Raw genomic sequence first — 25,233 nt, 5'->3', positions numbered from 1 at the left:
TGGGTCACTATTTTGGAAATAACATTATGGGAATATGGTGTTAATGTGCACAAATCACTCCCTGAGAGTTGGGATCTGTGAAAGATGTCTTAATAATGGGGGCATTTTCAACTGATAAAATATGGGCTCATAGCGTTTGAAACATTATTAGTATTCTTTCAAGAGCAGACATCAATCTCAGAAATCTTGTGTACAAACATGACAAAATTGGTCTGTATTACACTCTGATAAAATCACAAAATGATTTTATTTTCTTCACTTTCTTATGAATGTGAAACATTTGCATAGTATTACAATAACTTCCACAGCAGTTGGAATGCGATCTGATACATTGTTAATGGTGTGGTTAAAAATGTGTGCAATACATCCATATTTTGTGGCAGTTTTCCAATAGTTTTTTGAAAAAATTCTTAAACCTTGTATGTTTTACAATCAGGCTCGGCAAATAGACACCATCTCTGCTGCAAGTTACTTCTTTCAGTGCTCGTGGTAGACATCTCTAATCGATCACAACATTTTTTCTCACTGAGCTTGGACAGTCTTACATCCCCTTTAACATAGTGATCCAGGTTGTTGCTAAGTTGGTGAAAAGGGCATGTGAGATGAAAGTATTTGTCCTATCAGTTTTGCACCTGAACCATCACAATCAGCAGAGGATACCAAAATGTCTGCTGAAGGCAAAAGTTGGCAAATTAGGGCGTGGAGGCAAAGGGCCAAAATAGTTAAGTATTTTAGGCTTTGTGGGTCATATAGTCTCTGTTGCACCTACTCAGCTTTGCCACTGTAGTGCCAAAGCAGACGTAGACACTATGTAAATGAATGAGTATGGCTATATTCTAGTAGAACTTTATAGAAATAGGAGGTGGACTAGATTTGCCCAACAAATCATAGCTTGCTAGCCTCTGGTTTAAATCGCTGCTACTCAGGGTATACTTTGTGGCCAAGAGGTGTCAACATGATCTGTACCCTTGTTAGAAATGTGGATCCTTGGGGCGCCTGGGTGGCTCAGTCGGTTGAACGTCTGACTTCGGCCCAGGTCATGATCTCACAGTTTGTGAGTTCGAGCCCCACGTCGGGCTCTGTGCTGACAGCTCGGAGCCCGGAGCCTGTTTCAGATTCTGTGTCTCCCTCTCTCTCTGCCCCATCCCCACTCATGCTCTGTCTCTCTCTCTGTCTTAAAAATAAATAAAACATTTAAAAAATTAAAAAAAAAAGAAATGCGGATCCTTGTTCTGCACTCTAGACTTATGAAATCAGAATCTGTGGGGATGGGGCCCAGGAATCTGCATGTTTACTAGCTGGCAAGGTGATTCTGATGCCCACTATAGTTCGAGAGCCCCTGGTTCAAATAACATGGCACTTGTCTTCTTTAAAAGCTTCATAGAACTCAGCTGTGAAAATAACCTCGTGCATTTATTTAGCAGCTCATCTTTAACCACTCTTCCTGTCTCTTCATGACATTTGATCTATTCAAGCTTTCCATTTATTTGGTTATTTTTGGGAGTTCACATTTTGTTAGAAAGTGATGTTTCCTCTAGGTTTCAAATTTTTGCTTTGGTGGTTTTAAAACATTTCTGTAAAACTTTTGACATTCCTATCAAGACATGGATTTCTGTTCACTCCCCTTGGATCTAGGCAGGCTTATGAATGCTTCGACCAATAGAGTTATGGCAGAAATGATGCTATGTAACTTCCAAGGCTGGTTCAGAAAAGGCCGTGCAGCTTTTACTCAGTTCTCAGAGATGCTCACTGTGGGGGAAGTCTGCTGCATGTAAGAAGTCTGAGTACTCTGACTCCACCATGCTGGAGAGGGCATGTGTAAGCTCCCAGATGTCAGCGAGCACAGAGTGAGCCATCTTGGACACACAATCTAATTGAACCTCCAGGTGACTGCAACCCTGCTGGCATCACACTGATGTCATGTGAGAAGTTGTTAGCCCAGATGAGCCCTTCCTGACTTCTCAACTGATAAAATCTGTGAGCATAATATTTGTTGTTTTAAGCCACTAAGTTTTGGGGTAGTTTGTTATGCAGCATTTGTAACTGGGGAAGTTACCCTTTTGTTTTATAATTATATTCATGTCTCTCTTATCTGAGCTTATGATTTCTTTCATACTCCTGATCTTAGATATATTTTGCTCTCAATTTTCTTTAATTAGAGTTGAAGAGGTTTTATCTATTTTACTAATCATGTCAAAGAACAAGTTTTTACATTTTGTATTTTATCATTTGAGATATTTCTGTTTCATTAACTGAAGCTTTACCTTTATTCACTTTTTTCTTCTTACTTTCTGTTTATTTAATTGTTCATTTCCTAGTTGCTAAAGGTGAGTACTAGGTTAACTTCCTTTTTCATTTTACTTCTTTTGTAAGAAGTATATTAGAAGCCAGAAGATTTTTTTTCCTGAGTATAATTTTCACTGTGTCCCATAAGTTTGGTAGGAAATATTTACCTCTTCATAGTTTTCTGGAGAGTTTGTAATTTCAATTTTGATTTTTTTTTTTTTAACCAACACATTTTGGAAAGTGTTTCCAAATTTCTAAGTAGTTAAGTTTTTCTTCTTTCTGGGGTAGAGGGATGTTCGTCCATTTTCCCAGCATCTATAGTAAGTACATATTTCTCTACTACAAGAAAACAAAATTCCAACAATTTTCCCTAGCAAGACCCTTTCTTCTTCCCTTACCAGTAAGTTCGTTTTATGCTTTGGAGTGCTTTTACCTCCTGACTCCGCACATGAATGCTTTAAATGCTTTTGCTTCTGCTGTCTCCCTGTGCCTGACCTTCACAAATCTGTTTTTTTTCCCAATAGTTTAGTAATATTTGTTTCAGACTGTGATTAGGTTTTTATTCATTAATTACCTCTGATAGTGTATGTTCTCATTTCATTTCAAGGTACTGTGTGATGCTGCCCCCAATTCTCTCCCTATACACAAAGGCTTTCTTCCAATCTAAGGCATAGGCAGTACTTAGCATACCTTTTTGACCCCCACTCCCACCAGCCACAAGACTACTGGAAAATGCCTATTAAGTAATATGCTTATTTGAATTTACCCCTAATTTATTTGGGTATACTTTCACAACCCAAATATTTTGTTTAGAGTGTTGATTTCATTGAAAATTTTGGAAAGAAATACTGCTCAACACATGCAAAGTTGCAGGATGGAAATTGACTATAGTTACATGGAAGATTTTCATTAAAAGTATCTCTTCCTGGATATTTCAAAAAGATAAACATTTAGTAACTGAACCCATATCCTTTAAGTGAGAATTATACTTAATGTAGATCAGATTATACCATTTACTCTTTGAATATGTTGTAGTAAGTGGCATTTAGAATTGTTTGGGATTTTGACGGTTATTCATTTTAAGCTCCTATTTAGGGAGAAATCCATTCTCCACATTTCCCAACTCCTGTGTAATAACTTCTGCTCTTTTATGGAATTAAATGGATTTCTTTCCTACTTCCTTGAGCTAGCATGCCTTCCCCTGTCTTATAATATTTTTCCTTAAGTAACCTGTTGAGACATTTTGTTTTCCATTTTCAAAGGTATATCAACTAATTTTTAATTAAACATGATATAAATTTTGATAAACCAAAATTTGGGATTGATAATTTAGCGTTTTTTAATACCAAAGTTGGAAAAGCTTCCTCATTTCATCTTATACTTTATAACTTTGTTTTTTCTGCCTTGAAGTAAAATTATTTGTATTTACGCTATATTATTTCCTTTAAGGTTGAAAGAGTCAAGGACCTTACTACTTGTTTCCTTCATAGGGCCCATGATTCCTTGTACATAGTAGGAGCTTGACAAATATTATTAAATAAATGGCTGAATAAATACTTGTGACTGCTATTGTGATAATAGTAAAGCGATTTTAGTAATGGTCCTACACATTTGCCATGGTAACTTTAGAGCAAAATTATTTTCTGCATATAATCAAAATATAAATATAGTACATAGTATTTATACACAGAAGGATAAATTTTGAGAAACCTATTCATATATGGATCTCAAAGTCTTTAGATACTTTTTTAAACATTTATTTAGATCCAAGTTAGTTAACATATAGTGTAATAATAATTTTAGGAATAGAATTTACTGATTCATCACTTATATATAACACCCAGTACTCATCCCAACAAGTGCCCTTCTTAATGTACATTGCCCTTTTAGCCCATCCCCCCACCCACCACCCCACCAGCAACCCTCAGTTTGTTCTCTGTATTTAAGAGTCTCTTACGGTTTGTCTCCCTTTCTGTTTTTATCTTATTTTTGCTTTCCTTCCCCTGTGTTCATTTGTTTTGTTTCTTAAATTCCATATATGAGTGAAATCATATATTTGTCGTTCTCTGATTGACTTATTTTGCTTAGCATAATACATTCTAGTTCCATGCATGTTGTTGCAAATGGCAAGATTTCATTCTTTTTGATCACTGAGTAATATTCCAGTGTTAATATGTACCACATCTTCTTTTTTTTTTTCCAATATATGAAATTTATTGTCAAATTGGTTTCCATACTCTTCTTTATACTTATATCAGTCAATGGACATTTGGGCTCTTTCCATACTTTGGCTATTGTTGATAGTGCTGCTATAAACATTGCATATGTCCCTTTGAAACAGCACACCTGTATCCCTTGGATAAATACCTAGTAGTGCAAGTGCTGGGTCGTAGGGTAGTTCTTTTAATTTTTTGAGGAACCTACATACTGTTTTCCATAGTGGCTGTACCAGCTTGCATTCCCAGCAACAACGCAAAAGAGATCCTCTTTCTCCGCATCCTCGCCAACATCTGTTGTTGCCTGAGTATTTAATGTTAGCCACTCTGACAGGTGTGAGGTGATATCTCATTGTGGTTTTGATTTGTATTTCCCTGATGATGAGTGATGTGGAGCATTTTTTCATGTGTCGGTTGGCCATCTGTATGTCTTCTTTGGAGAAGTGTCTATTCATGTCTTTTGCCCATTTCTTCACTGGATTATTTGTTTTTTGGGTGTTGAGTTTGATAAGTTCTTTATAGATTTTGAATACCAACCCTTTATCTGATAGGTCCTTTGCAAATATCTTCTCCCATTCTGTCAGTTGCTTTTTAGTTTTGCTGATTGTTTCCTTTTCTGTGCAGAAGCTTTTTATTTTCATGAGGTTCCAGTAGTTCATTTTTGCTTTTGTTTCCCTTGCCTCCAGAGACATATTGAGTAAGAAGTTGCTGTGGCCAAGATCAAAGAGGTTTTTGCCTGCTTTCTTCTTGAGAATTTTGATGGCTTCCTGTCTTACATTTAGGTCTTTCATCCATTTTGAGGTTATTTTTGGTGTGTGTATGGTGTAAGAAGGTGGTCTAGGTTGATTCTTCTGCCTGTCGCTGTCCAGTTTTCACAGCACCACTTGCTGAAGAGACTCTTAATTCCGTTGGATATTCTTTTTTTTTTTTTGGATATTCTTTTCTGTGTTGTCAAAGATTAGTTGGCATACATTTGTGGGTCCATTTCTGGGTTCTCTATTCTGTTTCCTTGTTTCCTTGTTGATCTGAGTGTCTGTTCTTGTGCCAGTACCATACTGTCTTGATGATTATAGCTTTGTAATACAGTTTGAAGTCTGAGACTGTGATGCCTCCAGCTTTGGTTTTCTTTTTCAAGATTGCTTTGGCTATTCCGGGTCTTTCTGGTTCCATATAATTTTAGAATTCTTTGTTCTATCTCTGTGAAGAATGCTGGTGTTATTTTGATAGAGATTGCATTGAATATGTAGATTGTTTTGGGTAGTATCAACATTTTAGTATTTGTTCCTCCTATCCAGTAGCATGGAATCTTTTTGTATTTTTTTGTGTCTTCTTCAGTTTCTTTCAGAAGCTTTCTATACTTCTCAGTGTATAGATTTTTCACCTCTTTGGTTAGATTTATTCTTAGGTATTTTATGGTTTGGGGGCAATTGTAAATGGGATCGATTCCTTGATTTCTCTTTTTGTTGCTTCATTGTTGGTGTATGGGAATGCAACTGATTTCTGTGCGTTGATTTTATATCCTGCAACTTGGCTGAATTCATGAATCAGTTCTAGCAATTTTTTGGTGGACTCTTTTGGGTTTTCCATATAGAGTATCATGTCATCAGCAAAGAGTGAAAGTTTGACCTCCTTGTGGCCGATTTGGATGCCTTTTATTTCTTTGTGTTGTCTGATTGCAGAGGCTAAGACTTACAATACTATGTTGAATAACAGTGGCCAGAGTGGACATCCCTGTTTTGTTCCTGACCTTAGGGGGAAAGCTCTCAGTTTTTCCCCATTGAGAATGATATTAGCATTGGGTCTTTCATATATGGCTTCCATGATCTCAAGGTATGATCCTTCTATCCCTACTTTCTTGAGGGTTTTTATCAAGAAAGGATGCTGTATTTTGTCAAATGCTTTCTCTGCATCTATTTAGAGGATCATATGGCTCTTGTCCTTTCTTTTATTGATGTGATGAATCACAGTGATTGTTTTATGGATATTGAACCAGCCCTGCATCCAAGTATAAATCCCACTTGGTTGTGGTGAATAATTTTTTTAATGTATTGTTGGATCCAGTTGGCTAATATCTTGTTGAGGATTTTTGCATCCATGTTCATCAGGGAAATTGGTTTATAGTTCTCCTTTTTAGTGTGGTCTGTGTCTGGTTTTGGAATCAAGGTAATGCTGGCTTCATAGAAAGAGTTTGGAAGTTTTCTTTCCATTTCTATTTTTTGGAACATCTTCAAGAGAATAGGTGTTAACTCTTCCTTAAATGTTTGGTAGAATTCTGCTGGAAAGCCATCTGACCCTGGACTCTTGTTTTTTGGGAGACTTTTGTTTACTAATTTGATTTCTTTACTGGTTATGGGTCTGTTCAAATTTTCTATTTTTTCCTGTTTCAGTTTTGGTAGTGTATAGGTTTCTAGGAATTTGTCCATTTCTTCCAGATTACCCATTTTATTGGCATATAATTGTTCATAATATTCTATTATTGTTTTTATTTCTGCTGTGTTGGTTGTGATCTTTCCTCTTTCATTCTTGATTTTATTTACTTGGGTTATTTCCTTTTTGATCAAACTGACTAGTGGTTTATCAATTTTGTTAATTCTTTCAAAGAACCAGCTTCTGGTTTCATTGATGTGTTCTGTTTTTTTGTTTTGTTTTGTTTTTGGTTTCAATAGCATTAATTTTTGCTAATTTCCTGTCTTCTGCTGGTTTTGGGTTTCATTTGCTGTTCTTTTTCCAGTTCTTTAAAGCGTAAGGTTAGGTTGTGTATCTGAGATCTTTCTTCCTTCTTTAGGAAGGTCTGGATTGCTGTATACTTTCCTCTTATGACTGCCTTTCCTGCATCCCAGAGGTTTTGGGTTGTGGTGTTATCATTTTCATTGGCTTCCATGAACTTTTTAATTTCCTCTTTAACTTCTTGGTTAGCCCATTCATTCTTTAGTAGGATGTTCTTTAATATCCAAGTCTTTGTTACCTTACCAAATTTTTTCTTGTTGATTTCGAGTTTCGTATAGTTGTGGTCTGGAAATATGCATGGTATGATCTCGATCTTTTTGTACTTATTGAGGGCTGATTTGTGTCCCAGTATGTAGCCTATTCTGGAGAACGTTCCATGTGCACTAGAGAAGAATGTATATTCCCCTGCTTTAGGATGAAATGTTCTGAATATATCTGTTAAGTCCATCTGGTCTGGTGTGTCATTCAAAGGTGTTGTTTCCTTGTTGATGTTTTGATTAGATGATCTGTCCATTGCTGTGAGTGGGGTGTTGAAGCCCCCTAGTATTATGGTATTACTATCAATGAGTTTCTTTATGTTTGTGATTAATTTATTTATATATTTGGTTGCTGTCCACATTTGGCCCATAAATGTTTATAATTGTTAGGTCTTCTTGGTGGATAGACCCTTTAATTATGATATAATGCCCTTATTCATCTCTTGATACAGTCTTTATTTTAAAGTCTAGATTGTCTGATATAAGTATGGCTACTTCGGCTTTCTTTTGTTGACCATTAGCATGATAGATGGTTCTCCATCCCCTTACATTCAATCTGAAGGTGTCTTTAGGTCTAAAGTGGGTCTCTTGTAAACAGTGTATAGATGCGTCTTATTTTCTTATCCATTCTGTTACCCTATGTCTTTTGATTGGAGCATTTAGTCCATTGATTTTTAGAGTGAGTACTGAAAGATATGAATTTATTGCCATTATGTTGCTTGTAGAGTTGAAGCTTCTGGTGGTGTTCTCGGGTCCTTTCTAGTCTTTGTTGCTTTTGGTTTTTATTTATTTCTTTATTTTTTTCATCTTTTCTCCCCTCAGAGATTCCCCCTTAAAATTTCTTGCAGGGCTGGTTTAGTGGTCACAAACTCCTTTAATTTTTGTTTGGGAAACTTTTTATCTCTCTTTCTATTTTGAATGACAGCCTTGCTGGATAAAGAACTCTTGGCTGCATACTTTTCTGATTCAGCACATTGAATATATCCTGCCACTCTTTTCTGGCCTGCCAAGTTTCTGTGGGTAGGTCTGCTGCAAACCTGATCTGTCTTCCCTTGTAGGTTAAGGACTTTTCCCCCCTTGTTGCTTTCATGATTGTCTCCTTGCCTGAGTACTTTGTGAATTTCACTATGATATGCCTTGTTGATGGTCAGTTTTTGTTGAATCTAATGGGGGTCCTCTGTGCTTCCTGGATTTTGATGTCTGTATCCTTTCCCAGGTTAGGAAAATTTTCCACTATGATTTGCTCACATAACCCTTCTACCCCTGTTTCTCTCTCTTCCTCTTCTGGGACCCCTATAATTCTTATGTTGTTCCTTTTCAAGGAGTCACTGATTTCTCTAATTCTTAAATCATGTTATTTTGCCTTAATCTCTCTTTTTTTTCTGCTTCATTATTCGCCATAAGTTTGTCCTCTGTCACTGATTCTCTGTTCTGCCTCATCCATTCTTGTTGCCATGGCATCCATTCGAGTTTGAAGCTCGGTTATAGCATTTTTTATTTCATCTGACTAGCTTTTACTTCTTTTATCTCCACAGAAAGGGATTCTAATCTATTTTCTACTCCAGCTAGTATTATCGTGATTCTAAATTCTGGTTCAGACATCTTGCTTGTATCTGTGTTGGTTAAGTCCCTGGCTGTCATTTCTTCCTGCTCTTTCTTTTGGGGTGAATTCCTTCATTTTGCGATTTTGAAGGGAGAAAAGGAATTAATGAGGTAAAAAAAATTAAAATTGAATATTAAAATTAAACAAATATTAAATTAAAAAAATCAAAACAAATACACACACACACAAAATGAAATAAATTATGCTATTTCCTAGGTGTGTTTTGGTCTGGGTGTGGAAGGGGGCTTGATAGATTAAAGAAAAAAGGGGAAAGAGAAAAAAGAGAAAATTCTTTGAAAATTTGAAAAAATGAATACACTGAAGTAGACTAAAATGAAATGATGGAAGTAAAATAAAATTTGAAAAATGTACACAAAAGTAAAAAATATAGTAGAAAAAATAAAAATATTTTAATAAAATTGAAAACAAAAATGAACTTTTTCTGTATTCAAGAAAAAAAAAGAAATGAAAAAGAGAAAAAAAAATGAAGAAAAAAAGAAAGAAAACTAAATAGGTGGACCGGTGAACAGACTGAAATATGACCGAAATTACTTTGTTTTTCCCTAGAAGTCAAACTATGAAGCACTTTATAGTCCATAAACTAAGTAGATGGAGAGAATTCTTTTCCTGAAGAGCAAGGTTGGCCCAGTTGCCTGGGCCTTAGTGAAACGGCTCCGTTCTCCACTAGATGGCGCTGCTTAGCTTACTGGGGTGGATTGTTGTGGCGCTTGTAGGTGTGTATGTGCATGTGCAGGAGAAATGAAAATGGTGTCACCCAGCTACCTAGTCTCTAGTATCAGAACTCTGTTCTTCCCGATCAGCAATTGCACACCTGTCCTTTGTGTTCAGCTTCCATCCACTCCCTGCTTTTACACAATCCATGACCAAGCCCCAGGCAGTACCTCCCTCCTGAGTTTTGTCTCAGATGCAGCTGTTTTTCCTGACCCCTTACTTCTGAGGGACTGCAGCTTTGACCCATTCTGCCCCTCTGCAGGAGGGTCTCACCAAGCAATGGCCGGGTGCCGGCTGCACTCAGGAATGTTTGCGGGACTGTGCTGCTGCCCGCCCCAGAAGAAGTTTGCGACATAGTGTAACAGCCGTGTTTCAGGGATTATGGAAAATCACAACACACATCTGGCACCAGGCTTCACCCTTAACGACCTTGTTCCAGCACCAGTGAATGTGGTTGTTCTCCAGGGTCCACTGGAGCCTTGCCTTTGGGCGACCCACACAGCCTCTACCAGGTGTCCTCCCAGCAGAAAATGTCTCTCCCCTGTGGCCTGAAGAACCCCAGACTCCACTCTGCTCCTGGAGATTCACCCTTCCCACCAGAGCACTGCTAGATATTGATCTTCGGAGTTTCAGACTCTGTATTCCCCCTGTTTATAGTCTTAATGGAATTTAAACCCTCTCCTTTCTCCTTTCTCCCTTTTTAGTTCAGTCCCTGCAGCTGTTTCCACTTTTCCACTTTCTCTCCAGCTGCTTTTGGTGGGGGGTGCTTTTCCTGTATTCTCCCTCCCCTGTTTCTGTCCTCTCTCTGCATGCAAAAGCAACTCCCTGACCTCTGTGGCTTCTCTCTCTCCAAGTTCACCTCTCTGCGCTGGGTACCTGCTGAATTCTGTGGTTCAGGTTGTGCAGATTGTTGTGTTAATCTTCAGATCAGTTTTCTAGGTTTGCAGGATGGATTAGTGTTGGTCTGGCTGTATTTCATGGACACAAGACACACAAAAAACTTTCATGCTATTCCATCATTTTGGCTTCTCCTACAGTCTTTATTTTAAAATCTAGTTTATCTAAGTATGGCCACTCCAGCTTTCTTTTGATGACCATTAACATAATAGATGGTTCTCAATCCCCTTACTTTCAATCTGTAGATGTCTTACGGTCTAAAATGAGTCTCTTGTAGGCAGCATATAGATGGGTCTTCTTCGGGCACCTAGGTGACTCAGTTAGTTAAGCATCCAGTTTTGACTCAGGTCATGATCTTGCAGCTCATGAGTTCGAGCCCCATGTGGGGCTTGTGCTGACAGCTTAGAGCTTGGAGCCTGCTTGGGATTCTGTGTCTCCCTCTTTCTCTGGCCCTCTACAACTCATGCTCTGTTTCTGTCTCTCTCTCAAATATAAATAAAAACGTTAAAAAATATATGAGTCTTGTTTTCTTATCTATTCTGATACCCTGTATCTTTGATTGGACTATTTAGTCTATTTATATTTAGAGTACAGAAAGATATGAATTTAGTGCCATTGTGTTGCCTGTAGAGTTGGTGTTTCTGGTGATGTTCTCTGGTCCTTTCTAGTCTTTGTTGCTTTTCTTTTGTTGTTTTTTTTTTCTTTTCTCCACGCAAAGCACCCCCACCCCCCTTAACATTTCTCACAGGGCTGGTTTAGTGTCACGAACTCCTTTAGTTTTTTTGTTTTTTGTTTTTGTCTGGGAAACTCTTTATCTCTCCTTCTATTTTGAATGACAGCCTTGCTGGATAAAGAATTCTTGGCTGCATATTTTCTTTTGATTCAGCGCATTGAATATTTCCTACCACTCCTTTCTGGCCTGCAAAGGTTCAGTGGATAGGTCTCCTATGAATCTGATCTGTCTTCTATATTAGGGTGAGAACTTTTTTTCCCTTGCTGCTTTCATAATTCTTTCCTTGCCTGTGTATGTTGTGAATTTGACTATGATCTGCCTTGTTGATGGTCGGTTTTTGTTCAATCTAATAGGCGTTCTCTGTGCTTCTTGGATTTTGATGTCTGTGTCCTTCCCCAGATTAGGAAAGTTTTCTGTTGTAATTTGCTCACATAAACTTTTTGCCTCTTTTTCTCTCTTCATATTCTGGTACTCCTATTCAGATGTTACTCCCTTTTAATAAGTCATTACATTCTTTAAGTCTTATATCCCTATCTTTTGCCTTTGTTTCCTCTTTTTTTCTGTTTCATTATTCTCCATAATTTTATCTTCTATATCACGGATTCACTGCTTGCTTCATCCACCCTTGCTGTCATGGCAACCATTTGAGATTGCATCTCGCTTATAGCATTTTTAATTTCAGCCTGACTAGATTTTATTTATCTCCACAGAAGGGGATTCTAGGGATTCTCTTGTGCCTTCTATACTTTTTTCAACCCCAGCTAGTATTCCTATTATCATGGTTCTAAATTCTAGTTCAGACATCTTGCTTCTATCTGTGTTAAGTCCCGGGCTGTCATTTCTTCCTATTCTTTCTTTTGGGTGAATTCCTTCATCTTGTCATTTTGGAGGAAAAAAAATTAATAAAATGAAAAATAATTTTAAAAATTAAAAACAAAACAAAAAATCAAATAAAGGAAACTATATCCTAGGTGTGGTTTGGTCCTCTTGTTGAAAGAAGCTTGATAAAATGAGAAAAAAGGGAAAGGAAAGGGAAAAAAAGGAAAAAGGTAAGAAAAAAATTTTAAAATTAAAAAAATATATGTAACAAAGTAGAATAAAATAAAATGAAATAGAATAAAAATTTTTTTTTTTTTTTTTTAAATTTTTTTTTCAATGTTTTTTATTTATTTTTGGGACAGAGAGAGACAGAGCATGAACAGGGGAGGTGCAGAGAGAGGGAGACACAGAATCGGAAACAGGCTCCAGGCTCCGAGCCATCAGCCCAGAGCCTGACGCGGGGCTCAAACTCACGGACCGCGAGATCGTGACCTGGCTGAAGTCGGACGCTTAACCGACTGCGCCACCCAGGCGCCCCAATAGAATAAAAAATTTAAGAAAATAAAGTAAAAAAAATAAAAATAAAATTTTCTCTTTCTGTATCCAAGAAAGAGAAAGAAAAGAATGGGGGGGAAAAACCAACTTAAGTAAAAACAGCAGTGAAGAAAAGGAACTAATAAATGAACCAGCCAATAGAATGAAACCCAAATGAAGTTACATCCCGTTTCCCCTAGAACTGAAACTATGAAGCACTCTATAGTCTGTACACTAATCAGGTGGAGGGACTTATGCTGGTCTTCTGGGAGACGTGCTTGGAGGGTGCAGTTGGGCAGAACTTGGTGTAATAGCTTCATTCTCCACTAGGTGGCACTGTGTAGCTTACTGGGGTGGATCAGTGTGATGTGCATGCATGTGCATGCATACCTGCGTGTGCACAGGAGAGGTGAAAATGACTTTAGCCAGCCCCCTAGTCTCTGGTGAAGAAACTTCATGCTCTCACCAACCTGCGATCACCACCCCTCCTTTGTCTCAGCCCTCTCCACTCCCTGCCTATTTCCAAGCTGTTCACCTGCCAGGCAGCACCTCCCTCCAGAGTTTTATCTCAGATGGGGCTGTGTTTCAAAATCCCATACTTCAGAGACCCCTGTGGCTTGGGCCCCCACTGACTATCTGGGGGAGGGTCTTGCTGAGCATTGGCCAGGTGCCAACTGGCCCCAGGAAATGTTCGTGCAATCACGGAGTGTCAGAGGTTTAGACATGGCAAATCACAACACAGGTGGCACCAGGTTTTGTGGTGTTCTGGTTTGTCCCAACAGCAAACAAAGCTTTTTTCTGGGGTCTGCTGGGATCTTTGCCTGTGGGGAGGCTGTTTGTCATCTACCAAATGCACTCCGAGCAGGGGAACCACTTCTCCCTGTGTGGCACATGGACCTCTCAGACCACACTGCCTGCTCCTAAGGATTCACCCTTTTTCCTTGCTGGAGCACTGCCAGGCACTGAGCTCTGAAACTTTAATCAAAGTCTTTAGATACTTGATAGTTCTTTCACTATCTGGATATGGCAAGACCAATGAGTTAAGCAGTAATTTAGCTATTCAGTGCAGATGAAACATGTATATGTGATATAATACTCCTTTTTCCTTTACCTCTCCAAAGCATTTAGAGCAGATTTTGTCCATGTTTTGATGATGGTTACCAATGCCATACAGTATTGGGGAAACTATAAGACAGACATAAGGCAAAATTGGGGACTGGGGAGCACTTGGGCACCTTGGAAATCTGAGCAGAGGCAGAGGCAGGCACGTTGGACAATAAGCAGATTTAGTGACAGGACACTGGAAGATTCCCTGGGGTTGGTTGCTCATTCCAGAGGAGGAGAGCCAACAAGGGCAAGAGAAACAATAGTATCTAAGCAACAAACCAGATAACTTTCAAGTTTATGTCTAAGTGTTGCTGTTAGTTGGTGTATCAAATATTTTAGTAGTTTGTCTTCCACTCAGACTGGGTAAATAGGAGTAAGAAGGAAACCAACTATGACCAATTCTCTTCTTTTTTTGTGTGTAGTTTTATGGTTTTATTAATACAAATACCATGTGCACATAAGCCGTCTATTCATTTCCTTCATTGTGAAGCCTGGCATTAGGATTGGTGACTCTGATGGCCAGCTGGGTTGCTCTTTCCCACAACAGCTTTGCAATTCTTGGAGGAGACATTGTGAGTAACCTCTGCACAGTAAGATTAGTTGCACATCAGCAGGACTACAGGCTCCTTGATGTTGTGGACTAGGAACTTCTGGAAGCCACTGGGAAGCATGTGCTTTGTTTTCTTATTGCTCCCATAACCAATGCTGGGCATCAAAACCTGGCCCTTGAATCTTCAGTACACCCTATTGTGTATACCTCTGGGTTTCTACCAGTTGCACTTAATTTTGACATATCATTCTGATTGGTTTTGGATGAACTTCTTGGTCCTCTTTTAACAATTTTGGGCTTCACCAGAGGTCTGAGGGCAGTCATGATGTTGAATAGGAGATGGCTATCACCTCTGCAGGAAGTTCTAAGGAAAAGAACTATGACCAGTTCTTAGTTCCTATAGTTTGAATTTTCATTTATGTCTATAGTTGTATGTAGTGGTACCTGGATACCTAGTCAAAATTATTAACTTTTTCCTGTGTTCCCATGGTATCAACCTCTATTGAGCACTTAATTATTCTTCCTTGTGTTAAAGTTACTTGATCACATATCTAGATTGGCATTTTTCAGTACCAATTTGGTCAAATTTGGGAACATGACCATTACTGGGTAGTGAAATCAATTTAGTGGAGTGGTGGTAGGGTGTTGTGACAAGAATATTTTTTAAATGGGAATAGAATAGATAAGAATAGCAAATACAGTATATTAGAAGTACTAAGAATATTTTTATTAAATACATATTTCAGTATATATACATATATACACAAATATTTATATATATGCCCATATATATGTACAAATACATTTATATATAATAAATATAAATAAATATATATAATAAATGTATAAATGTATTTGTAATTGTGGATAAGGTAAAGCCCATTTGAGAAATACTTGACTACACTGAAAAATTCTTATAAAAAGAGTGTGATTGATCTTTGCATTCTTCAGTTAATTTTATATTATAAGTACTCTCTAAATGCTCCTGGAATGATTATGGTATTTGTCTCAGTAGTCACTGTGTTAACAAAAAAAGACTTGTTTACCCAATCAGTTTCCGATTTGGCTTATGTGGATGTAGAGATTTTTTATCAGCGGTGCCTTTAAGTCTATCTACCACCCATTATTTAGTCTTCTTTAGTTAGATGGATTTGACAAGGGTATACACTCTCTTTCCTCCTTTACCTTTACCTTTACCACAAGTTTCATGAAAGAATCTTTGCTGGGGCATAATGCAAGGAGCGTGGTCATGATTTAGATTCATTTCCCCTTCCATTATCCCACAACACATACTGAGTGCTTACAGTTTATTACTAATACTGGCCTCAGGCTAGTCACTTCATTTTTGAAGGATAGTTTTTACTGGATTTAGAAACATTGGTTGACAGTTTTTTTTTTCTTTTAGAACTTTGAATGTGTCATCTCTCTTCCTTCTGATTTCATGATTTCTGATGAGAATTCAGATGTTAATTGTACTGAACATTCCTTGAATGTAATAAATCACTCCTCTGTTACTGCTTTTAGATTCTCCTTGTCTTTTTCTTTTGATAGTTTGATTAATATGTGTTCAGGTGTGGATCTTTTTGAAGTTATCCTACTTAGAAATTTTTGAACTTGTTGGATATGGTGATTAATGTTTTTTATTAAATTTGAATCAAATTATCAAATTTGGAAGTTCTGGGCCATTATTTCTTCAAATATTCTTTTTGCCCCTTTTTATTTCTCCTCTTTTTCTGAGACTCCCATTATTCATATATTGGTACTTTTGATGGTGTCTTCACAGATATAAAGGCTATGTTAATTTTTCTTCATTCTTTTTGTTTATTTTGTTCCTCAAACTAGATAATCTCTGTTAATTTATCTTCATTTCACTCTTTCTTTCTTCTGTCTGCTCATATCTGCTATTGAGCATCTATAATGAAATATTCATTTTAATTATTATACTTTTCAACTTCAGAATTGTATTTAAACAAATAGGTTATGCATATTTATAGATAATTTCTGTTTGGTGTGATATCCTCAAACTTTAGTTCCTTAGGCATGGTTTCCTTCATTTCTTAGAACATATTTAAAATTGCTTATATAAAGTCTTTGTCCAACATTCTGACCTCAAGGTCAGCCAGAGATGAATGCTTAGGAGCTTCTCAAATCTTTCCTGTGGATGGATGGTGCAGCCCTATGTGTATGTGTGGCCTCCTAGGTGCCCAAGAATATGTTGGAGCTTTTCAAGACACCTATGGACATCTTAATTTTCAGCTTTGTCTCTTAAGCTTTTTAGTTAGATTTTTGGCTACTATTGCGCTAAGTATTAACCACTGCTTCAGGCAGCTATGAAGTTATAAACTTGATTGTAATTGTTTTCAGAAAATGCCCCCTGGAAGAAGATGCTATACAAGTTGAGCCCTGATTCAGGTCAAGTACAGACTAACTTCTAAGTGGGTCTCCCAGAGAACTATCACAAAGGTCAAGAAATGAGTATTCTTTGGGGATCAGAATTGAAAAGAACTCTAGCCACATCCTATCCACTCCCTTCCACTGCTCTCCCCAGCAACTACTAGGCTATTTTTTTTTTGGGGGGGGGCTATTGCAAAAATAGTGTGGGAGATGGGACTAAGGGAAGTGAAAATGTGACAAAGCTTCCTGTTCTTGCTGATAGACAACTATTTATTAAAAAAAAAAAAAAGTGCTTCCTGGGCACCTGGGTGGCTCAGTCAGTTAAGCATCTGATTCTTGATTCTGGCTCAGGTCATGCTATCACAGTTAATTAAATCAAGCCCTATGTCAGGCTCACACTGGGTGTGGAGCCTGCTTCAGATTCTGTGTCTCCTTCTTCTATACCTCCCCTGCTTATGCTTGCTCTCTCTGTCTCTCAAAAAAAAAATCCTTCCTGTGTCACTGCAAGCCTTTGGTTAATTTCCATCTCTCTGAAAAGGTTTATTCTAATAATTTTTGTCAGCTTTTTCATTGCCTTTATGCAAGAACAATTTTGGAAGTCCCTAATCTGTCATTTTTGCCAACAATACCCCATAGCTTACTTTTTAAATATAATTTTTCAGTCCTCATCTCTCTTGAAATGTTGAGCCATTTGGCTTTTGACAAACCTTTCCATCATTAAATATCCTCCTTCCTGCCTCTATGGACAATCCTTTCCATTGATCAGTGGACTCTCTTCCTCAGATTATCCTTTAGGAGTTGATATTCCTGAAAGTCCTATTGTTGGCTCTCTCTTTTAAAAATTTTAATTCCAGCATAATTAACATACGGTGTTATATTAGCTTCAGGTGTACAACATAGTGATTCAGCAGCTCCGTATTACTCAGTGTTCATCCAAGATAAGCGTACTCTTAATCCTCTTCACTTATTTCACCTCCCACCTACATCCCCTCTGTTTGTTCTCTTTAGTTAGGAGTCTGTCTTCTTTCCCCTCTGTTTGTATGTTTTGTTTCTTAAATTCCACATATGAGTGAAATCATATGGTATTTGTCTTTCTCTGACTGGCTTATTTTGCTTAGCATCATACTCTTCAGATCTGTCTATGTTGTTGCAGATGGTAAGATTTCATACTTTTAATGGCTAAGTAATATTACATCATACACACACACACACACACACACACACACACACACATATATACCATATCTTTTCTTTTAAGTTTTTATTTAAATTCTAGTTAACATAGTGTAATACTCATTTTGGGTATACAGCATAGAGATTCAACACTTCCACACATCCCTTGATGCTCAGCACAAGTGCACTGCTTAATTCACATCACCTATTTAACCCATCCCACACCCACATCCCTTTTGGTAACCCATCAGTTTGTTCTCCATAGTTAAGAGTCTGTTTCTTGGTTTGCCTCTGTCTCTTTTTTCCCCCTTTGCTCATTTATTTTGTTTCTTAGATTTTATTTATTTATTTATTTATGTATTATTTATTTATTTTATTATTTTTTTAAAAATTTATTTGTAAGTAATCTCTGCACCCAACATGGGGCTTGAATTCACAACCTCAAGATCAACAGTTGCGTGCTCTACTGACTGAGCCAGCCAACCACCCTTGTTTTGTTTCTTAAGCCACATATGAGTGAAATCATATGGTATTTGTCTTTCTCTGATTTATTTTGCATAGCATGATGCTTTCTAGCTCCTTTCATGTTGTTGCAAGTGGAAAGATTTTATTCTTTTTTGTCACTGAGTTATATTCATATATATTTGAATATATAAGCTTTTTAAACTTTTGTCCAGTTTCTATAAGCCTTTTTAAATTAAAATTTTTTAATGTTTATTTTATTTTTGAGAGAAAAAGAGAGAGCGAGAGAGGGTGCTAGTGGGGGAGGGAAGAGAGAGGAAATACAGAGTCTAAAGTAGGCTCCAGGCTCCAAGCTGTCAGCACAGCGCCCAATGTGGGGCTTGAACCTGCGAACCGTGAAATCATGACCTGAGCCAAAGTCAGATGCTTAACTGACTAAACCACCTGGGCACCCCAATAAGCCTTTTATAAAAATGTTTATTTATTTTTGAGAGAGAGGGAAAAAGCAAGAGAGAGAGAGAGGCAGAGAGAGAGAGAAGAAGTGGGGGGAGGGGCAGAGAGAGAGGAGGACAGAGGATCCAAAGCAGGCTCTGTGCTGACAGCAGAGTACCTGATGTGGCTCAAACTCACAATCCATGAGATCATGACCTGAGCTGAAGTCAGGCATTTAACCAATGGAGCCACCCAGGTGCCCCTACTGCGTCTTCTTTTTCTAGTAGTGCATTGGATCATAGGGTAGTTCTATGTTTGACTTTTTAAGGAATCTCCATACTGTTTTCCAGAGTGGCTACACTAGTTTGCATTCCCACCAGCAGTGTAAGAGGGTCCCCTTTTCTCCATATCCTGGCCAACCCCTGTTGTTTCTTGTGTTGCTGATTTTAGCCATTCTGATTGGTATGAGGTGATAGCTCATTGTAGTTTTGATTTGTATTTTCCTGATGATAAGTAATGTTGAGCATCTTTTCATGTGTCTTCTTCCATTTTTAATTGGATTATTTGGTATTTGGGTGTTGAGTATTATAAGTTCTTTATATATTTTGCATACTAACCCTTTATTGGATATGTCATTTGTAATATCAGTAGGTTGCCTTTAATTTTGTTGACTGTTTCCTTTGCTGTGCAGAAGCTTTTTGATGTAGTCCCAATAATTTATTTTTGCCTTTGTTTTCCTTACCTTAGGAGATGTATCTAGAAAGGTGTTGTTATGGCCAGTGTCAGAGAAATTACTGTCTCTGTTCCCTTCTAGGATTTTTATGGCTTAAAGTCTCACATTTAGGTCCTCAATCTATCTTGATTGTATTTTTGTGTATGGTGTAAAAAACTGGTCCATTTTCATTCTTTTGCATGTAGCTGTCCAGTTTTCCCAACACCATTAGTTGAAGATACTGCCTTTTTCTCATTGCATATTCTTGCCTACTTTGTGGAAGATTAATTTACCATATAATTGTGGGTTTATTTTTGGGCTTTCTATTCTGTTCCATTGATCTATGTGTCTATTTTGTGCCAGCACCATATTGTTTTTATTACTATAGTTTTGCAATATAACTTGAAGTCTGGAATTATGATACCTCCAGTTTTGTTTTTCTCAATTTCTCTTTCTTTTGCTTCATTATTGGTGTACAGAAATGTGGGGCACCAGGGTGACTCAGTTGAGTGTCTGATTTTTGCTCAGGTCATGATCTCATGGTTCATGAGTTTGTGCCCCACATCAGGCTTGTACTGTCAGTGGGGAGCCTGCCTCAGATCCTCTGTCCCCCTCTCTCTCTAACCCTCCCCCGCTGGTACTCTCTCTCTCTCAAAAATAAATAAACATCAGAAATTCAATGGATTTCTGTACATGGATTTTGTATTCTTTGATCTTACTGAGTTCATTTATCAGTTATAGTAGTTTTTTGGTCAACTCTTTAGGGTTTTTTATATATAGTATCATGTCATCTGCAAATAGTGAAAGTTTTATTGCTTCCTTACCAGTTTGGATGCCTTTTATTTCTTTTTGTTGTCTGATTGCAGTGGCTAGAACTTCCAGTACTCTGTTGAATGGAAGTGGTGAGAATGGATATTCTTGTCTTGTTCCTGATGTTAGGGGGAAAACTCTCATTGAGTATGATGTTAGCTGTGGGTTTTTCATGTAAGGCCTTTATTATATTGAGGTATGACCCTGCAAACCTGCTTTGTTGAGGGTTTTTATCATGAATGGATGTTGTACTTTGTCGGATGCTTTTTGTGCATCTGTTGAAATGATCATATGGTTTTTATCCTTTCTCTTATAGTTGTGATATATTACGTTGACTGATTTGTAAATATTGAACCACCCTTGCATCCTGGGAATAAATCCCACTTGATCATGGTGATTGATTTTTTTAATGTATTATTGGATTCAGTTTGCTAATACTTTATTGAGGATTTTTGCATCTATGTTCATCAGAGATTTAGTGGTGTCTTTATCTGCTTTTGTTATCAAGGTAATGCTGGCATTATAGAATGCATTTTCACGTTTTCCTTCCTGTTCTATTTTTCAGAAAAGTTGGAGAAGCCTAGGTATTAACTCTTCTTCAAATGTTTGATACAATAACCTGTGAAAACTGTCAGGTCCTGGACTTTTGTTTGTTGGAAGTTTTAAAATTACTGATTTAATTTCATTGCTGGTGATCAGTCTGTTCAAATTTTCTATTTCTTCCAGCTTAAGTTTTGATACGTTATGTATCGCTAGGAATTTACCCATTTCTTTTAAGTTGTCTTATATGTTGGCATATAATTTAAAAAAATTTTTTTAATGTTTTTTTTAAATTTATTTTTGAGACAGAAAGAGACAGAACATGAGCAGGGGAGAGGCAGAGAGAAAAGGAGACACAGAATCTGAAGCAGGCTCCAGGCTCTGAGATTTCAGCACAGAGCCTGACGTGGGGCTCAAACTCATGAACCGTGAGATCATGACCTGAGCCAAAGTCGGTTGCTTAACTGACTGAGCCACCCAGCTGCCCCTGGCATATAATTTTTTATAATACGCCCTTACAGTCTTTTGTGTTTCTGTGATGTTGGTTGTTATTTCTCCTCTTTCATATCTGATTTTATTTGAGTTCTCTCTCTCTCTCTCTCTCTCTCTCTCTCTCTCTCTCTCTTTAAGCTTATTTATTTATTTTGAGAGGGAGAGCAAGAGAGAGTGGGGGAGGGGCAGAGAGACAGGGAGGGAGAATCCCAAGCAGGCTTCGTGCTGTCAACCCAGTCTGATGTGGGGCTTAAACTCACAAACTGAGATCATGACCTGAGCCAAAATCAAGAGTCAGATGCTTAACTGACAGAGAGCCACCCAGGTGCCACCCCCACCTTTTTTTTTAAGTGTATTTATCTCTCTTTTTAAAGAATCTGGCTAGAGGTTGTTGATCTTTTGAAAGAACCAGCTCCTGGTTTCATTGTTCTGTTTATTGTTTTTTAGTTTCTATATCATTTATTTCTGCTCTAATATTTATTATTTTCTTCCTTATGCTGGTTTTGGGTTTTGTTTTTTTCTAGCTCCTTTAGGTGTAAGTTTAGGTTGTTTATGTGAGATTTTTCTTTCTTCTTGAGGTATGACTGTATTGTTGTAAACCTCCCTCTTAGAACTGATTTTGTTGCATCCCCAAATTTTGAACCATTGTGTTTTCATTTTCATTTGTCTCCATGTGATTTTTAATTTCTTTGTTTTCTTGGTTGACCCATTGATTATTTAGTAGCATGTTATTTAAACTCCATGTATTTGTGCTCTTTCCAGATTTTTTCTTGTGGTTGATTTCTAGTTTCATAGTGTTATGGTCAGAAAAGATACATGGTATGACTTAGATCTTTCTGAATTTGTTGAGACTTGTTTTGTGGCATAATAGGTGATCTGTTCCGAAGAATTTTCCACGTGTACTTGAAAAGAATGTGCATTCTGCTGATTTAGGATGGAATGTTCTGAATATGTTTGTTAAATTCATTAAAAGCCACTGTTTCCTTGTTGATTTTCTGTTTGGAAGATCTGTTCATTGATGTAAGTGGGATGTTAAAGTCCTCTACTATTATTATATTACTATTGATTAGTTCCTTTATATTTGTTATTAACTATTTTATGTATTTGGGTGCGCCTTCTTTGTTCCTTGTTACAGTCTTTGTTTTAAAGTCTGTTTTGTTTGATATAAGTATTTCTACCCTGGCTTTCTTTTGACAGCTATTTGCATGATAAATGTTTCTCCATCCCCTCACTTTCAACGTTTTTTTTTTTTTATTTTTATTTTTGGGACAGAGAGAGACATAGCATGAACGGGGGAGGGCCAGAGAGAGAGGGAGACACAGAATCGGAAACAGGCTCCAGGCTCTGAGCCATCAGCCCAGAGCCTGACGCGGGGCTCGAACTCACGGACCGCGAGATCGTGACCTGGCTGAAGTTGGACGCTTAACCGACTGCGCCACCCAGGCGCCCCTCCATCCCCTCACTTTCAATCTATAGGTGTCTTTAGGTCTGAAATGAATCTCTTGTAGATAGCAATATATAGGTCTTGTCTTTTAATCCATTTTGTCACCTTACGTTTTTTGATTGGAACATTTAGACCATTTACATTTAAAGTAATTATTGATAGATATGTATTTCTAGCCATTTTGTTACTTGTTTTGTGGTTGTTTTTGTAGTTCTCTTATCTTGTTCTCTTCTCTCACGGTTTGCAGGCTTTCTTTAATGATATACTTGGATTTCTTTCTCTATTTTTTACATACCTATTATTGTTTTTTGATTTGTGGTTACCATTGGTTTGTGATATAACACCTTCTGCATATAGGAGTCTATATTAAGTTGATGGCTGCTTAAGTTTGAATGCCTTCTTACTTCTCTCCCCCCATGTTTTAGGTACATGGTGTCATACTTCACATCCTTTTATTTTGTGAGTTCCTTGATTGATTTCTACAGATATACTTATTTTTACTGCTTTTGCGCTTCCTGCTTTTCTTACTCTTATTTATGGTCTTTCCTTCCCACTCAGAGAATCCCCTTTAATATTTCTTGTAGTTCTTTTAGTTTTTGTTGGTCTGGGAAACTCTTTATATCTCCTTCTGTTCTGAAGGATAGCCTTGCTGGATAGAGTATCTTGCCTGCAGATTTTTTCCTTTCAGCACTTTGAATATATCATGCCACTCCCTTCTGGCTTGCAACATTTCTGCTGAAAAAAATCTGATAGCCTTATGGGGTTTCCCTTGTATATAACTGTCTTTTCTTTTGATGCTTGAAAAAAAATTTTTTTTTTTTTAAATTTTTTTTCCAACGCTTTTTATTTATTTTTGGGACAGAGAGAGACAGAGCATGACCGGGGGAGGGGCAGAGAGAGAGGGAGACACAGAATCGGAAACAGGCTCCAGGCTCCGAGCCATCAGCCCAGAGCCTGACGCGGGGCTCGAACTCACGGACCGCGAGATCGTGACCTGGCTGAAGTCGGACGCTTAACCGACTGCGCCACCCAGGCGCCCCGAAAAATTTTTTCTTTATCAGTACTTTTTTCCATTTTAATCGCTATGTGTCTTGGTGTGGACCTCCTTGAGTTGATTTGGGCAAGGGGCTTATCTTTGTGCTTTCTGGTTCTAGATATCTGTTTCTTTCCCCAGATGAGGGAAGTTTTCATCTATTATGCCTTCACATGAATTTTCTGCCCCCTTTTGTCTCTCCTCTTCTGGGATCCCTATAATACAAATGTTATTAGGCTTGATCGAATCACTTGAGTTTCCTAAGTCTATTCTCATTTTGCATGATTTTTTTCCTCCTATCTGCTCAGCTTGATTACTTTCTATTACTCTGTCCTTCAGGTCACTAATTCATTCTTCTGCTTTAACTTGCTGTTTATTCCATCTAATGTATTTTTTATTTCATTTGTTGTGTTCTTCATTTCTGATTACTTCATTTTTATCTCTTTGTTAAGGGTCTCACTGATGTCCTCCACTCTTTTCTCAAGTTCAGTGAGTGTCTTTATGATCATCACTTAAAATTCTCTATCAGGCATATTACTTACATCTGTTTTGCTTAGGTCTTTTACTGTGGCTATGTCCTGTTCTTTCATTTGGGACATATTCCTCTGTCTCCTCATTTTGTCTTACTCTGTGTCTGTTTCTCCATGTTAGGAAAGTCAGCTATGTTTTCTGTTCTTGAAAGCAGTGGCTATATGAAGAAGAGGTCCTATAGTGCCCTTCAGTACAGTGTCCCCTGTCCACCAGAATCTGGTACTTAAGGAATATTTTCTATGTGTGTTTTGTGCACCCTGCTGTTGTGTCCTGGCCACTTTCCTTCAGTCCAGTCATCTGTAGTGGCTCTGTTTGCCTGTTTTGGGCAGTATTTGGTCCTCAGCTGAGGTGGGGTGTGCAGTTTTAACAAGGTTTGCCTTGATCTTCTGTGGGACCACTGTCTTCACTGGGACTGAGGTCCCCTAAGTGCACAAGTCAGGAGATGTGGTGTTGGCAAGTTTTGTGGTAGTATTATCAGGGAGGGTGTGCACAGAACCTGGACTGAAGCAAGAGTGACTGGAAAGGGTGGATCTTGGTATAAGCAAATTAGGTCATGAATGTCATGCTGCACTGGTTCCTGCAAATGATCACGTGTTTGTACTGGTCGGGGGAGTGGGGGGGAGATGGCACCTTCTGCTTTGTTCCTAGAGGGGTCTCCCTGTGAACCTGCCCTTCCAAGACATGCTCTGAGATGAGTAAATAACTTTCCCTCATAAATGCCTCAGGCAGTTTTCAAACTGCAGCTTCAA

General features: G+C 37.8%; 1 protein-coding gene and 1 pseudogene across 8 annotated transcripts in view; one reads left to right on the top strand and one right to left on the bottom strand.

Annotated features, from left to right (window-relative positions):
* Positions 1 to 25,233, top strand: part of STK33 (serine/threonine kinase 33) — a 175,020-nt gene that overhangs the window by 49,691 nt on the left and 100,096 nt on the right. The gene's annotated exons all lie outside the window — the stretch shown is intronic.
* Positions 14,347 to 14,785, bottom strand: LOC131487435 (large ribosomal subunit protein eL32-like; annotated as a pseudogene).

The sequence above is a fragment of the Neofelis nebulosa genome, chromosome 10 (genome assembly GCF_028018385.1).
Source record: "Neofelis nebulosa isolate mNeoNeb1 chromosome 10, mNeoNeb1.pri, whole genome shotgun sequence".
NCBI lineage: Eukaryota > Metazoa > Chordata > Mammalia > Carnivora > Felidae > Neofelis > Neofelis nebulosa.
Note: the sequence above shows the minus strand (reverse complement) of the source record. Positions and strands in the feature narration are given on the sequence as shown.